This window comes from Falco rusticolus, chromosome 3, assembly GCF_015220075.1.
Source record: "Falco rusticolus isolate bFalRus1 chromosome 3, bFalRus1.pri, whole genome shotgun sequence".
NCBI lineage: Eukaryota > Metazoa > Chordata > Aves > Falconiformes > Falconidae > Falco > Falco rusticolus.
This window is the reverse complement of record NC_051189.1, coordinates 3,540,227-3,553,664: the sequence shown is the minus strand read 5'-3', so window position 1 is coordinate 3,553,664 and position 13,438 is coordinate 3,540,227. Positions and strand designations below refer to the sequence as shown.

Genomic DNA, 13,438 nt, shown 5'->3' with positions numbered 1-13,438 from the left:
CTTCATCCGATACCTGCCCTAAAATATCTGTGTAACATAATCTGATCGACACTAGAGTTAGGCAGGGATTAAACGAGACAAAAATGATCACCATGAATTTGGAAAGATTGTTTTCTTTAAAACACATTAGGTTAAAGAAAAACTTTACAGATCAAAAGAAATATGACCAAAAAAAAATCTAGGGGGAAACTTGGGAGATCAACATTAATGGTTAATCTTGATGTAGATGAAGAAGCAAGATGCTTTTTGGGGGCTACATTGATAAGAACCATATAAAACACTCTCCACAAATGATCACCAGATATGACAAATGGGTTTTGGCAACCTTGGTTGTTTCAAATAGCAATTTTCACAAAACAAATCCAGAGTTTATAACTAATGAGAAGTGTTAAACTGGTCAGCTAAAGCTTGTGATGCTTTCTGTTACTGTTCAAATCAAGACAGCTGTAATGTCAACTGCAGTGCTGCATCCAGCAGGCACCCAGGTCTGCAGTGTTCCCTGAGATTCATGGAAATTACGTGCCAAAATCCCAACAGAATTCCCTTGCAAATAGGCACTCCATTCCTCTTGGTTCTCTGGAAAATCCCATCCTCGGGCCCTTCCAGCAGTACTTTCTTTGACTGATTTCTGTATTAATCTGAGTGCTTCAGAAAAGTATGCAGTCGACTACTTAGTCTCTGTCCTTAGAGACATATTTTTAATGTTCATTTATTTACTTTTAAAATGTTCATTTATATATATACAGTAATATCATTATAACCCACTCAATTCAATTAGCAGCACCATGAAAAAGGGATGGAGGTTTTTGTTTGATTCAATTGTAAGCAAATGAAGCAGTAATAAACCCCCAATTAGCACTGAGGAAAATAGGCTGAAGGATTATTTTTTTTCCTAGCATTTCACTGTAAACAAAAATGTGTGGCTGGCATTCAAGAGGAAGGAAAATACAATTTGAAGACACTTAAATCTTCAGTGATTAATGTCATGCCAAGTGACTCATTAAAATTCCCATAAAAATATGACCATAGGAAAGAATTCTCTTCTGAAGAAAAATCAAATGTAATTAAGAAGAGAGAAATTGAAAGAAGGGGGGAGAAATTACTAGCCAAAATCAAGCTAAGCTCAGCTGTCAGATAACCTGTTTCAAGGGGGGCGACCAGACCCTTGTTGAGAGCATCAGACTGGGGACCAGGAGGAGTGCACCCAGGTCCCAGTGTTGGCCCAAACCCTTCATGTGACATCTGTCAGATTGCTCACTGATGGCTCAGTGTCTTGGGCAAGAAGATGATGACAATTCCCTTCTCCCACCCTCAGACTTTCTTGTTGGTTTTGCTCAAGTATTTGTGCCAAATGTGTAGAAGATTTAGCCTGAGGAGATGGTAAGATTAGAAGTGCCTTTCTTATGGTTTGATGGGACAAAAAGTAGCTTGATTGCAAGGTGTCAGAGGTGTTATGACCTCTTGCTGATGACAAAAAGTCTTGAGCATCAGATCCTGAAGTATCATGTTCCCCACTCCTATAATCTGAGGACAAATACATTTACAAACCCATCCCACAGCGTGACAGCTTGAACTGATGCTGGAATGCCTTGTATCACTGACTTGCACTGCTGGTTCTCCTTTAAGGCTCTTACCCACTTCTGACGTCATTTCTGTCACAGAGTACACTGCAGGACCAGGTTTTGTCAGGAGCCTGGCACTGACACCCCCTGCCTCGAACACTCGGATTTTTGCACTGCAGCCCTCAGCAATTGGTTGAAGGTTTGGCTTTAATCGTGTTGTTCAACCTATGTGGTAATTCGTACCTGGCTTCAGCATGCTCCATGCTATTTTTGAGTCAGGAAAAGTATCTTATTAAGGTGACAGGTGGTATGGCACAGCAGAGACAGGTCTGTTGTCTGTGGCAAAAAACCCCTCTAACAATAAAACGTTGTCTTGATTTCAGCATTTCCTCCTTGCTTACTGAATCTTTCAGTTTGATTATCCTGGGCAAAATGCTGATCACATTTGATTTCTCATTGGTTTGGTTTTTTTAGGATTTTTTTGTTTGTTTGTTTCTGAAAAGGAAAAAAAATAATACTCTGTTTTATAAGTGGTACTGTGCACCACAGATGCCCTATGAGGATTCAGTATGAGAACACTGCTTACTAAATGCAAAGTGCAAACAGGGAGAGGAGAAGGCAAGGGACCAAGTGCTATTTATAGCCTATATTCAAGTCATCTGGGCTAAGTACTGCGACTACTTGTCTCCACTGGCAGTGCAGGGACTCAGACTGGGAAGCCTAAACTGGGCTGTCCACGCTGCTCTTGGACAGAAACATCATGGCTTTGTACGTCTAAGCAAAACACCTTCCTTAGGCTGCCTGGTACGGCCCCAGGACTCCCAAGCTACACCTAACACCACCCAAGCAAGGTCTGTTTGCCACCAAGGTCAAGCACGTGGTGCAATCCATGCACAGATGGGTGCCTGCCTCCAAAAAGCTGGCTGGATGTGACCCTGGCTGTGGTGGCGTCTGCATCCTTCCCAGGCATTAGCTGGGAGAGTCATGGGTTGCAGTCCCACTGGGGTCATGATAAAAGTTGAACTGCCAAGGGTGATCAGAGCACTGAAGCGCTCTCTAATATGAAAAGTCATTTAGCTGTCAGACCAAGAAATGGCAGCTTAGATACTGATCTCGAGGCCAAATATGGTTGACACAAATAACTCGTGCCCCTTGTAAAGTGAAATTTTCCTTCATTAAACATAGATGCATGCAGTGCAGTGTTCAGCAGTTTGCTCTTTTATATCCAGGCTCTGATTGTTTTATTTTTATCCTTTAAGAGAAATCAGATGTTAGAGAGGAAGCTATTCTTAGGCTGACTGTACAAGTGATCAAGCCAAGCATATCCATATAGGACAGCTGCTGGCAAATGACAGTCCAGGGTTGTGCTTTCATTGCAGAAACAGCAGTGCGAGTGCTGGGCATGCAGACGTAGCACCCTTGGGCAACAAGAGAGGAGCTGTCATCGTGCTTCTCGTTCTCATCTCAGGTCCTCAGCAGCGTAAGAGTCTCTTTATACCAATAATTCATACAAGAAAACTAATTCCTTCATATTACTACCTCATTTGCATAGCCATTAGCCCTACTGTGGAGGCTGGCCACATCAGTGCTAGCCCCAAGGCGATAAATTGTGCCGGATGATGCTTCCTGGAGTTAGTCAGAAGTCTCTGCTCCATGCTGCCAGGTTGGTAAGCACAGACCCAACAACTAAAGCAGAATCAGTAGCAGTGTGATAGTGTCTGGGCTCTGTCCCTCACCTGTAATTGTCTGAGTCTCATCAAAGAAAAGACACGGTCAAGAACCACTGCTCTTCTCTCCCCACTGTAGGAGCAACTCCCTTAGCCATTGGTGTGGGCTGCAGACCAGAGAGGTGGGGGAAATGTCCTCAGTCACTTCATAGATTGGACAGGGAAGGGGAACACCCTTGGAAGGGTAGGTTTATGGTAGCAATAGTTCTAGAATCCCTCTGCTGCTCTGGGCTATATGTCAGTTCCCTGTAACAAAACATATACATTAACTGTTCCTTTTGCTGATCTGGGGGAGACTTCATCTCGTCCTGGGTGACCATACAGTGTCTGGCTCAATGGAACTTTGTTTTCATTTGGGATCTTTAGGTCTTGCTGTGCCAAGACGAAATCTAACATGTGTGAGCACATGTCCCCAGGCACTGGGAATGGGCTTTGTCAAACAGCTCAGGGGGTCCAGTCAACCCATCCTGTCCCTTGTCACAACTGTGAGAGCAACAACCTTCTGGCACACCAGAGCTGCACAGGGCAGTCTGTTAGTGTATGCATGGTGCAGCACGAGGGAGGTTGTGGTTGGCTTAGGAGTGTCAGCGCTATAGAAGACTATTGGTACTGGGTCCTCAGAGTCTAAAAATTACATGTATTAGTAAAGGTTGCCTGTTCTCTTGCTCCTGAAGAGTCACCGATGACGTCACATGCTTCTTCTGAGCTAACGATAATGAATCAGGTCAACCTAGGTGAAGGTAATTAAAAATATCAGTGCTTCAGTAGGCCCACACAGGGCAATATAAAGGGTCTGATATTTTTTCTTGCTAGAATTCCCATTCTACCTTGGGTGGTATTTTTATTAACCTCATCATAGCAGCAAATCAGGCAGGCAAGTATGGTTGTAAATTTGCTTACAGAGACATGGTTAGCTTGTAAAATACAGACTACTAGCTCTGAAGCTTTGCAGAATTTCAAAACATTGTTATCTTTTCATAAATTTAAAGGATTCTGGGGTTTATTTAAATCTTTTTTGCAGCTGAAGTTTTTCAGAGTCTCACCTCCATAGATTAAAATCTTCTGGTAGAAACATGCAAAGAGGGAAGGAAAAAGAATGAGAAAATAGGTCACATAAAACAGAATAAAGAAAAAGCTGAAATAATTCGAGTTTCTTTATAGCTGAACCTTCACCAATCCTTGTGAGAAATGCAATTAGTGATGAACAAAGTCTCATTCTGTCAGCAGAACACTTTTGTTAGCAATTCACTGTGCAATGGTTAAACCAGGTTTGATTGTGCACCAGTAATACCCGTTTGCTTTGTGTTGCTAAGTGATCAAATACTGGAGATCAGATAGTGCCCAGCAGGCAAGCGCTGAGCCCAGCCCCAAATCTGCCCAACCTTATTGTTGATATTTGCTTTAAGGGTTGAGCTAGGACAGATGCAACAGCAACAAACAAGGGGAGCAGCAGCAGCTCTGCAGTGCTGGAAGTTCACTAGATTTGAATTGGCAGTTCCCAGGCATGGTGGCACTGGTGTGTGAGGTTAAGAAGGACAGCAGAACAGCAAACAAGTGAGGAGCAACAGCGCAACACTCTGTGGTCAAATCCTGTGGAGGTCAATGGGGTCAGAGTGGAGACTGGAACCAAGTCATAAAGATGTAGACCAATCCATTCCTACTACTCTTCATTTACCACTGATCCTCAAAAAAAAAAAAAAAAATAAAAAATTGTGTCTAAAAATGGCCAGACTCCTTTAAGTGACAATGTTGCCTTTTGGGACAGTGGCAACAAAAAAATGATGCAAGGAATTGGGGTTTCTCAACTTGGAAGAAAGGAGTCTGAAAACAGGAATGACTTTTGCTGCAGAGAGTAACAGAAACTACTACTCTCCATCCCCAGGGTGCAGAGGGCAAGAAACAGAGGGTTTAAATCCTATCAAAGGAGATTTAGATCAGGAAAAAGTTTTGTAACAGTAAAGATAATGAAGAACTGGGGAAGGTGGGGGGGTTCCATTACCAAGTTTTTAAGAACAGGGTAGACAAATACCGGGTGGGAATGACTAAAATGTACCTAATCTTACCTTAAGGAGGAGGGGTGGATTATGTATTAGTTTAGCTTTATTTTCTATGAGCCAAATCCTTCTAATCTACAAAGCACTTTGGTGCCTGGCTCCAAGGATTCCCTTTAAAAGTGCCACACTAAGACATTCTGAGCATTTTTGCTAATAGCTTCACTATTAACTACATTAATATGAGGTAATCATTAGTGTGTCTACTCATCTGACAATTTACTTATTGGCTTTTGCCTTTGGAGGGTGTGATCCCGTCACACACCAAGGTCTGGGTGCTGAGCATTAGCAACTCACAGAAGTCAACAAGAGTCAAAAGTCTTTATTCATGTCCCTGGCTGTGCCTTAATTTCCATTAAAATCCTTAAACATTTTATTTATATTTTAAGATATTATCATACGAATCTCTTAAACTACTACCCTGCTGATGATGCTTTTGGGAAATTGCCAGAAGAGATGTATTCTTGCCCTTTCACTGGATACAAAATTAATTAAACTAACCTCAGTTTCTTCACCGTAATGAATGCTATATTTTACTTGCTTTTTATCCAGCCAGGGGCTGGATGGGCTCACACCCATCATGTGAGTACTGATTACTCATATGATGGGTCCTGGTGAAGTCACTGGGTAACTTGTAAAAGTCTTGCTTCTAGGAATAAACGCTTAATTATTTCCCCCCTCTGTAGCCTGGTTTAAAAAATTAATCCTGTTCTTGGGTTGTCAGTCTACAGTTATAAAAGAACCTGCTCTTGGACTTCAAAGGAAGCACTGGTCATCTTGACAGCGTTCTTCCTGCAGTAGCTCCTGTGGGGATTTGGTTTGTCTTGGACCAACAGCTAGAGATCGTTAAGTCTTTTCAGGTCCCAAGCCTGCCTGCATTGCAAATTGCATCTTATCTTTCAGAAAGCATAGGTCATACCTGCCATGTCTTGATCTGTAATGCAAGGGATTTGCAGAAATATCTATTTCTACATAGATTCTCTGGTTCCTCAGAGTCTTGGTTTTCTTTTTTTTTTTTTTTTTGGTGTGAACCTCACTACCTAAATTCAACAAAAACTTTTAACCACAGTCAGAGGGGCTCCAAGCACCGTGTCCTGCCATTTCCCATTACTTTTTATTTAAAGACTTCCTTTTACCTGTGTAATTACACTTCCCGAGAGTCTTTTACCATCGGTTCTGGAAACCACAATCACAGGTGGAAACAGTCCTCCCCCTCCCTCACTGTATGTACAAGGGAAAGTGCCAACATTTTATTTACTTCCCAAACTGACTTTTCTGTCTTGCTGAATAAGACCTTTCCCCCTCACCTCGTAACCCACACTCTGCGTTTGCGTGTTTTCATGTAGACGATACAAGTGCTCCTCTCCAGTTATCTGAGCCCTGCTATAAATCTCCACGTGGCTGGGAGTGCAGCCTGTTGGCAGCAGCAAAAGCATGGTGAGATTGCTTGCTGAAGAAAAGTGTAACGGCTGCTGACATACTCTTTCGGCAGGTGCTGTTGGGAATTAGCTTGTCTTCCAGAGCTGACTCTCTGCCACAAAGCAAAACCCTCTGGGTCTGAAAGCTGCTGAGATTCCTGTTAAGAGGCAGGCAGAAGCCGGGAATTCACTGAAGAGCTTGAAAAAAGAAGCTGCATAATGTCAGGTGATGTCTTCAGGGCGGGAAATATTGACTGGGAGTGGGGAGGGAAGGTTATTGATTCAGATTTTTACCTTTCTGTAAGATGAGTTTTCGTCTGTTCCCCCTCCCCCTCCCTCCCCATGTCCCCACAGCCCTGGGCTTTCTGAGTGAGCCACTTTCCCACTGCAGAGGCTGCTCTGCTCCATCTCACGTCTGTTTCTAATAGCTGGCAAAGGTGCCTAAAGCTGTCCTTAATGCCATACAAATCTAAATAATTGCAGCTTCTCTGCTTTGCTGGAAAGCACTTGGGAAGCACAGATTTCTCCCCACAGTGCCCTGGTCTGGTGGCAGGGCATCCTGTGCACAGGTGGGAGGAGGATGGAGAGGAACAGTCCAGAAGCCATAGGGTTTCCCTGGTCAGAAGTACTGGGCTCAGAAAACTCTAGAAGTACTGCAGTCCAGGAGGGGAGATGCTGGGCCCTCATATACAGAAGATACTGGAAGTTTGTGGTCCATTGAGGAGCCTTTCCCACAGGTGCAGTGCATCCACAATCTGTTTTCAGTCTCTCTGATTGTCTCACAATATTACAATTACCTAAATTGTTATTCCCATCGGACACCACAGGGGTCTGCTATGGGCCAAAAGAAGTAGATGCACCAAACCCTTTGAGTGGAGAGCCCTGTGAGAGGGTTATTCCCTACGGCTCTTCAAACGGTGTTTTAAGTCACTGAAAAGGTTTCCTGGCAAGGAAGACAAACCCTCTGGCTCCTCACCCCGATTTATGAACCCTCCATCATGCCTCTTTTCAAGCTGTGTGTGTCCTCCAGTGTCCAGGGCAGGTGGAGGATCCCTGGGAAGTACAGGGTTACTGGAGTGAGGGACTCCTGGGGAAGGGCAAGGAGGGTGCTACATCCCCATGTCCCTGGGCATCTGGCACACTCTCCTGGGGGTAGCAGTCAGCACAACTTGGCAGCAACCTTGGTCTGGTGTGAAAATGGGTCTGCTGTGCTCTGCATTCCACACCTCACCCAGCCCCCTCTCCTCTGCCTTGCCCTGGGAAACTGTCAGCCACAAAACAAACGCACACGCTTAGTTCATAGCCACTCACTTGGCACTCCTGTAGCACCATCCAGCAGTCAAACCTTCGGTTCCTCAGCCAAAAGGGAATATTAATTTCTGCCATGATGCAGGTGGGGAAAACAATGTCTGCAGAGGTGAAATGGAAGGCTGATTGTATGTCTTCCTCCTGCCAAGGGCTTCGCAGAGAGCTAATATCAGGTCAGTGTGTGCTCACAGCTCGCTCTCCTCCCTAAGGACCTGCACTGGCTCTGGCCGCTGCTCCCTCTGCTGTCAAACATGTTTGTCACCGCCTTCAGGTTCCTCTCAGCTTTGCTCATCCACCTGTAAACCTCCCCACTCCCTCTGCAGCTCTGTGCCCCACCTTTGCAGAGCTATCTTTGCTTCTTCTGTGGCCTTCTCAGTGCAGGCTCTCCCACTTCTTATTCCAGTACCGAAGTCCACCATCTTCTGTAAAAAAATTCAACTGTCCTGCACTTGACTGCTTCACCCCCTTCAACGGCTCACATTGGCTTCCTGTATTAAATACATTGAAAAAGAAACAACAAAACCAAAAACAAACAAACAAAAAAAACCAAACCAAACTAAACCAAACCAAACCAAACCCTGTTTCTCCTTAACATCTCCCTGTCCTTGGCATTGAAGCATCCCATTCAGTACGAAAGGAAAATCTCCACTGATGAGCACCACCAGCCACCTGCACGCTGCGTGCACATCCGCTTGGGTATTTACCTCTCAAATGAAGAACATGTTTGTCTGTGAGGAAGGAGCGAGGCTGTATAATGCCCTGGCCTGTGGTGGCATTTGTCTCTTCTTCCAGTTCATAACAAATATTAATTTACTTGAACATATAGAGCCGTTTAAATATTCCAGACACTTTGCAAATATTAATGCAATTAATTTGTCATCCCTCATTGCTAAAAATGATATTTTATCTCTGGCTAATAAAGAGCTTCTGTGAGGAAGCACTACTTAGATTTTTGAAAGTACCAAATGACAGGGCTGTGTTGTTGTTTCTGCCAAACAAGAACTCCCCAAAGGAGTGCAGGGAAAGATGCTTTTGCCAGTGGAAAACTTTATCCCAACCTGTCAGCAGCCTTCTCCTTATGAACAGACAGCACCTCCAGCACAGGGCCAAGCAGCAAGGTCTGAGAAGGTCCTTTCTGTGTGGGAAGGTGACAGTGACTTCCTTTGCAAAGACTGTATTATCTACTGGTGAAAACGTTAAAGAGGACTACCTATGTACTATGGACCTTGAGCTACCTATGTACTTCAGGAGAACCTATATACTAATACTAAGCACGCTCTGCCCTATTAATTTGGCGACTCCATCCTGTTCTGCTTTTGAAAGCTTAAAAGATGACTACCAAGAATTATACGGTTACAGGTTTAAAATTTAGTAATGAGGTTCCCTTTAGCCTCCATAGGTGGAATCTGTATGAAAGCATTCACCACATTTTTCCATTAAGCTCAAGGGCAATCTAAAGCCCTAGTTAAGTGAACTTCCAAGTGAGGAATCAGTGGCAGGGTACAGGGATAGCCAAGTGTAATTCATACTGGAATCCTTTCTCTTTGTGTTGAGAACATCAGGAGCCCTGGGTAAATACCCTCCTAGACCTGCAAGACAGATTGAGTCCTCCACTTGAGAAATTGCTCCTTGTGAATTAAATTCATTATGGATGTGTAGATATAGTATTTGCTGTGCTTAGGTTGAGGGACACTCTGAACTCTAAAAAGACAGAGACACTACGGAGGGAGCAAGCGAGTGAGTGAGTGGAGGCCCCATATAACCTCAAAAGCCCATCTGTCAAATGTTTGATGAAAGAAGCTGCAGAACTGAAGGATCCTACAGATCGTTATGATGCACAGCTTTTGGAGGATAATAATTTTGAATGGCGTTTTACTCTTAGATTTACAGATTCAGATTTTGATGGAGGGATTTTTCACGGGTGAATAGTACTGCCACCTGAATATCCCATGAAACCACCCGGCATTATTTTGCTGATGGCGAATGGCAGGTTTGAAATGGGGAAGAAAATTGCTTTAAGCATCTCAGGGCATCATCCTGACACATGGCAGCCTTCATGGAGTAAAAGTACAGCTTTACTAGCCATTATTTGGTTTAGGCCAATGAAAGGTGAAGAAGCAATAGGATCTCTAGATTATACACCAGAAGGAAGAAGAGCTTTGGTGAAAAGGTCACAAGACTTCTGTGGTAGCACATGTATGAAGATGGCCCTTTTACTACTAACATCTGGAAGTGTATCAAGCCAGGCAGACAAAGAGGCTAAAGAACTCGCCAGTCAAATTAGCTTCAAGGCAGAAGTCACTTCATCTGGGAAGACTGATTCTGGACCATCAAACACATCAGGACTGAACCACTCTGCCACTCCATGTGAGCCCAGACAGGTTGGTATAGCTAGAGCATTCCAGGATCCAGCAAGTGCAATGAACAGTCCCATGTGAAATGAGACCTTTAAACATGTAAATTCTGGAACTCAGAATAGCAGTGCAGCAGTCAGTCAAGAGCCTGCTCTGCCTGTGTCCTCTAACATGTCCATGAGTCCTTGGCAGTGCGGTGCCCAGCAGCAGAGGTGGGCTCTGTCTTCAACTGACTTTAATCAGCAGCCAAGAGTCAGCATGAACCACACTGGATCAACTCTTCTGACTGTATTTCTGACTTTTGCATTGGCAGCTGTTATATTTCGTACAATATGTTTGGCTACTGACTATATGTTTGAGTTATAAGGTTATTCATTCTAACAGCAGTGACTTCAGTGTTTCATTGAACTTTCTGTATTGGGTATGACATGAGAACTGTTTACAAAGATTACCTTTCATATTTACACTTAAATCCTTATGATTGCTAATGTACCTACTTACTTAAAATCAAAGCTGGACATTTAACTAATACAGGTGTTAATTGAGTACCTACTATATATAAATTAAAAAAATAAAAAAGAAACAAAAAGATCAGCCTGACTGAATAGAGAGCTTTGGCTGGAACCCAGATGAAAAAAAAAGAGAGTTTATCACCTTTGGAAGAAAGGGCAGGCAACTCTGAAGAACTATAAGGATGTCATAAGGTTATTCATGGTGAAGATTTGAAAGGCAAAAGCCTGGCTAGAACTCAGGCCGGCCACTGTAACAAAAAATGTTTTTATAAATACATTAGAAAGCAAAGAAGGGCCAAGAATAATCTCCATCCTTTATTGGATGTGGTGGGGAACATGGTCACAAAGGATGAGGAAAAGGCTGAGGTACTTAATGCCTTCTTTGCCGCAGTCTTTAATAGTAAGACCAGTTGTTCTCAGGGAACCCAGCCCTGAGCTGGAAGACAGGGACAAGGAGCAGAATGAAGCCCCCATACTCCAAAAGAAGACAGTTATTGACCTGTTACAGCACTTAAACACACACGCAAGTCTATGGGGAGCATGGGATCCGACCAAGGGTACTGAGGCAGCTAGCAGAGGAGTTCACCAAGCCACTCTGCATCATTTATTAGCAGTCCTGACAAACTGGAGAGGTCCCAGCAGACTGGAGGTTAGCCAGTGTGACACCCATCTACGGGAAGGGCAGGAAGGAGGATCCAGGGAGCTAAAGGCCTGTCAGCCTGACCTCAGTGCCAGGGGAGGTTATAGAGCAGATCAGTCTGAGTGGCATCATGTGTATGCAGAACCAGGGGATCAGGCCCAGCCAACATGGGTTTATGAAAGGCAGGTCCTGCTTAACCAACCTGATCTCCTTCTATGACAAGATGACCCACCAAGTGGATGAGGGAAAGGCTGTGGATGTTGTCTGCTTGGATCTTAGTAAAGTCTTTGAAACCATCTTCCACAGCATTCTCCTGGAGACACTGGCTGCTCATGCCTTGGATGGGGGTCCTCTATGCTGGGTTAAAAGCTGGCTGGACAGCACAGGAGTGGTGGTGAATGGAGTTACATCCAGCTGGTGGCTGGTCACAGGTGGTGTTTCCCAGAGCTCAGTATTGGGGACAGTTCTGTTTCATATCTTTATCAACAATATAGACAAAGGGATCGAGTGCACCCTCAGGAAGTTTCCAGATGACACCAAGTTGGGCAGGAGTGTTGATCTGCTTGAGGGCAGAAGGCTTTGCAGAGGGACCTGGACAGGCTGCACCGATGGGCCAAGGCCAGTTGTATGAGTTCAACAAGGTTCAGTGCCGGGTCCTGCACTTGGGTCATAACAACCCCACACAGCGCTGCAGGCTTGCAGAAGGGTGGCTGGAAAGCTGCACAGCAGAAAAGGACCTGAGGTTGCTGGTGATGACTGGCTGAACATGAGCCAGCAGTGTGCCCAGGTGGCCAAGAAGGCCAGTGACATCCTGGCCTGTATCCAAAACCGTGTGGCCAGCAGGACCAGGGCAGTGATTGTCCCTCTGTACTCGGCACTGATGAGACTGCACCTTGAATCCCGTGTTCAGTTTTGGGCCCCTCACTGCAAGACAGACATTGAGGTGCTGGAGCTTGTCCAGAGCAGGGCAACAGAGCTGGTGAAGGGTCTAGAGAAAAGTCTTATGAGGAGCGGCTGAGGGACCTGGGATTGTTTAGTCTAGAGAAGACTCAGGGGGGACCTTACTGGCCTCTACAACTACCTGACAGGAGGCTGTAGGCAGGTGGAGGTCGGTCTCTTCTCCCAGATAACAAGCAACAGGACAAGAGGAAACAGCCTCAATTTGCACCAGGGGACGTTTAGATTGGATAGTAGGAAAAATTTCTTCTTTGAAAGGGTGGTCAAGCGCTGGAACAGGCTGCCCAGGGAGGCTGGTGGAATCACGATTTCTGGAGGATTTGAAAAAACACGTAGATGTAGTGCTTACAGACATGGTTTAGTGGTAGACTTGGCAGTGCTGGGTTAACAGTTGGCCTTGATGATCTCAAAGGTCTCTTACAACCTAAATGATTCTATAACTCTATGAAACACAGAAATCTCCATCCAGAGGCCAGGCACAAGTATGGAGACTGCAGTGGTATCTTGTGAATCTTTGACCAAGTAGGGACTTCAGAACCTGTCCTACTGCTCCTAATCTGCTGCTTAATAATAGCTCTTACAAATCTGTAAGGCTGCAAGACTGTATGACAGCTATACTTTGCCTAAACTGTGGGGAAACTTCTCTGTGTAGGTTAAAAGGTTTTGCCACTGATTAAACATCTCATCAAAGGTGATGTATGAACTATATTAGCTAGTCTTGAGTGATCTGGAAAAAAAAAAATAGCTGCAATGCAACCTCAGCTGTTTCTCCTTAGCCAACCACTTGTACTTAGAGAAAGAGATTGCATCTTAAGCCTTTTTCAATCTTTTGATTGAAATTGTTCAATTTTAAGCTAATTGGCACATTCTCCCCTCTGGTCTCCACCCTGATCCCTGCCCATATCATGT

The 13,438-nt window shown here is 44.4% G+C and overlaps 1 pseudogene; it reads left to right on the top strand.

Moving 5' to 3' along the window:
- Nucleotides 1–9,817: 9,817 nt before the first annotated feature.
- On the top strand, nt 9,818–10,786 carry LOC119145457 (annotated as a pseudogene).
- The last annotated feature ends 2,652 nt before the right edge of the window (nt 10,787–13,438 follow it).